This window comes from Leuresthes tenuis, unplaced genomic scaffold, assembly GCF_036924035.1.
Source record: "Leuresthes tenuis unplaced genomic scaffold, fLeuTen1.0.hap1 SCAF_110, whole genome shotgun sequence".
In the NCBI taxonomy this organism is placed as follows: Eukaryota; Metazoa; Chordata; class Actinopteri; order Atheriniformes; family Atherinopsidae; genus Leuresthes; species Leuresthes tenuis.
The window spans coordinates 50,697-54,607 of NW_027325464.1; the positions used below are offsets into that span (position 1 = coordinate 50,697).

Genomic DNA, 3,911 nt, shown 5'->3' on the forward strand with positions numbered 1-3,911 from the left:
TCTTTTGATCATACATTGTCGGGCATTCGCCCCTTGTCTTACACGGTTTTTACAAACTTTAGTCAGACATTCACACCTTGCAGCTGAACCACCTCCATTCCCTGTTTTGATCATGTGTGGTCTGGAAATACTACCTTTTCTTCCCCCGTTTGTGAGTAATTATGGCTGGACATTCACACCTACTTGCAGCCGAAAAACCACCTCTCCCGCTTTTGATGATGTATGGACCGGCATTTTTACCTTTTCTAACACATTTTTCAGCAATTATGGTTGGAGATTCACACCTACTCACAGCCGAACACCTCCGCTCCCGCATTTGATGGTGTATATTCGGGCATACGAACCTGTTCTTACCCGCTTTTTACAAACCATGGTCGGACTTTCACACCTTCTTGTAGCTGAACAACTCCGCTCCCTCTTTTGATTGTGTACAGTCGGGCATACAAACCTGTTCTTACCCGCTTTTTACAAACTATGGTCGGACATTCAAACCTTCTTGTAGCCGAACACATCCACTCCTGCTTTTGATGATGTATGGTTGGGCATTCGCACCTTTTCTTACCCATTTTTCAGTAATTATGGGTGGATATTCACACCTTCTTGCAGCGGAACACCTCCTCTCCCGCTTATGATTATGTGCGGTTTGATATTCGAAAATTTTCTTTCATGTTTTATAGCAATTATTGATGGACATTCATACCTTCTTGAAGCCGAACACATCCACTCCTGCTTTTGATGATGTATGGTTGGGCATTCGAACCTACTTGTTGCCCGTTTTTCATTAATTATGGGTGGACATTCACACCTTGTCGCAGCCAAACACCTCCGCTCCCTGTTTTGATCATGTATGTTTTGACATTCGCACCTTTTCTCACCTGCTTTTTACTATTGTCGGCCAATCACAGCTTCCTCTCCACCATACTTGTATGGTAGGAAATTCTCACCCACTCTCATCCGAAGACCTCTCCTCCCGCTTTTGTTAATATTTAGTCGGGCATTCGAACCTTTTCTTACCCACTTTTTACAAATTATGGTCGAACATTCACACCTACTTGCAGCTGAATACTTCCGCTCCACCTTTTAGTGATGTATGGTTGGCATTTGCACCTCTTTTTATACTGATTGCTGAAGATTAAGTTGTTCTTTCTCAAACTACAATTTTTTTTTAATTGTTGAAACTTGATTTGAAGTGGATAAATAAGGAGGACAAACAGTTTTAAGTCACGCTGATAGAAGAAATTAATTTTATAGCAAAATCTGTATTTCGTCATATGTCGAGAGATGCTTATTGCTGAAGAAGTTCTTTCTCATTCTACAAAGTACAACGTTGTTTATCATTGAAACTTGATTAGACATGAATAAATATGAAGGACAAAGCAGTCTTAACTTGGTTTGAGTTAATTAATTCGTTTTATAGGAGAATCCGAATTCGTGCTTATTTTCGGATTCCTGAAGAATGAGTCTGGTTCTTTCTCATAATACAAAGTTTGTTGTTTATTGTTGAAACTTCATCAGAAGTGAAGAAATAAATGAATGCCTATCAACAAATGTGGGATCTAAACTCTACTGTTTCCTCTAAAATAATTTCTTTTCTCAATTCAGAAATGTGTGTGTGTAAGTCACAACACCCGTGACACCAAAACGGCTTTCTTTTCTCTCTTTTCTCTACACTCTGCACTATGAGCACACACACCAAATCAGAAAGGCTTTTTTCTCTCTTTTCTACATTATGGACTGTGGGGACACAAAACCGCTCTCTCTTTTTTTTTTTTGATTGTGTGCCAGGGCGTTGTCTCACGTATTAGATTATGCTTAAGATACGAATGGGTTTATCAGTCACATCAGAATCCATACATACTGATCCTCCCGTAATAAAATGGTCGGATCTTATCAAACACACTTTGTTTCTTATGACAATCAAGTCAGCGAAACAGCGTATACATGTCAAGACACTGAATCAAGTTTGCCACAAGAACTCATAAGTTTGGCAGTATTGCTCTGCCGTCAGCAATCATACACCCATTTTATTTTCGTGAGACGTGCAGGCACCTGTTCATCTACTGTTCTATCACTATGAATTAGTTTATCTATTATCAATAAGGATACTTCTACAACTACTATCAAAGTATGTCCAGACTTCTTATGTTGTCAGTTGCTATATATGAATAAGTGGGTAGCTACTGACAAGCATTAAGCATGTCACACAGCCAAAACATATAACATTTCAGGACACACCACACAGTTAACAACCACAGTGAAGTGTCAAAGCCCAAACATTCAACAGGACACTTACACAACACATTCAAATCAAACAGTCAGACAACATACAAGAACATATACCCCAGCCGGCATTGCTCCCTGCCTATTTTCTTACAGCTCACTATGTGTGCGCACACCTTTATTCACAAACTCTTCAACTTATACTCTTTTACCGAAGCTGCTACAGCTCGATTGGCCGAATACCCTTAGATCCTATTTCGGTGAATTTGACATCTGCCTTACATGTAACAGATTAGCGGTTTAGCAGTTTTAATTTAGTTTGAGTGAAGGAATTCATTTTATAGCAAAATCCGAAATCGTGAAGCACTCATGAAAGTAAGCTTATTCTCGGATTCCTGAAACTTTAGATTTGCTCTTTCTTTTACTGCAAAGTACAACGTTGTTTTTTTTGTTTAAATCTTTCTAGACATGGTAAATATGAACGACAAAGCAGTTTTCACATAGTTTGAGTGAAGGAATTAATTTTATAGATAAAATCCCAAGAGTCTGCAGAGAAAAGAGAGTGAATGCGAAGTAGACTTTAACACGGCTATGGGAGCGAGCCGAGTGTCGGCTAACCGGGAGAATTGCTTGAAAGAAACGCGACACCGAATGAGCGGTCAGAACAAAGCCTCAATACGGGATTCTCGTGGTGTTTTTGTTGCTGCCTTGTCTTTTGCATAGAGTAAAAGACAAGGCAGCCATCGAATAGGGCCCGATTGTTCCTAGTTGGTCAGCCGAGGAGCATCTCAACCTAGCAAAGCTCACCATGGGGAAGGTGGCTATACCAACTAGCCTGATGCCCTGCTCCCGCAGTGACGGATAATCGTACTCTGGTTTCTCTTCATAACATACAAGTCTTTCGCCTTTTACTAAAGACTTCCGTGGAGAGCAGAACTAATGAGTTGTTTCTATTATTGGCAGGCTTTACCTTTGCGGGTGAAGCCCTTTCTGTCTGTGCAAAAGAAATCTTGCTACTTTGCAGAGTGACTTCTCTGAGTAGAGTCGCCTTACTTGTTGCGACTGTGCCGATGTTCGAAGCTGGAGTGCAAAGTTGTTGCTTGAATGGTGCTTGCTGGAGCATGCGGGAGTGCAAAGTTATACCATTTAAAAGGGCTGAAGAGTGCTCAGTGCAGCGGGTGGGCGGAGGTGCAACGTGACACTCTGGCCACCTATGGCCATAAAAAGAACACTGCTACAAGTGCGCATTGTGCCAGCAAGGGCCCTCGGACCTGAAACAGTGGACAGTTATCGCTTCTCGGCCTTTTGGCTAAGATCAAGTGTAGTATCCGTTCTTATCAGTTTAATATGTCCTCTATACGAGGACAACATATTAAATGGATTTTTAAGAATAGGAGTTGAAAAAGAAGCTTGCTCCGTTCACTCCAAGCCTCGACCCGGTACTGCAGTGCCGCTGGGAACGGTGCGCTCTCCTCTGCTCTTGTGAAAAAGCAAACAGTGGTGCAGGATGGAAGTTTCAGGGAGCCCAAGATGAAACTTTCTTTTAATCTGCTGAGAAAAGAGAGTGAATGCGAAGTGGACTTTAACACGGCTCTGGGAGCGAGCCGAGTGCGGGCTAACCGGGAGAATTGCTTGAAAGAAACGCGACACCGAATGAGTGGTCAGAACAAAGCCTCAATACGGTGTTCCCG

The 3,911-nt window shown here is 41.8% G+C and overlaps 2 non-coding genes across 2 annotated transcripts; both read left to right on the top strand.

Annotated features, from left to right (window-relative positions):
• Positions 1-3,087: 3,087 nt before the first annotated feature.
• LOC140287114 (U5 spliceosomal RNA) lies at positions 3,088-3,201 on the top strand. The gene has a single exon (XR_011911473.1). It is a non-coding gene; the product is annotated as a U5 spliceosomal RNA (small nuclear RNA).
• Positions 3,202-3,509: 308 nt separating this feature from the next.
• On the top strand, positions 3,510-3,693 carry LOC140287107 (U2 spliceosomal RNA). Its single transcript, XR_011911466.1, has one exon. It is a non-coding gene; the product is annotated as a U2 spliceosomal RNA (small nuclear RNA).
• The last annotated feature ends 218 nt before the right edge of the window (positions 3,694-3,911 follow it).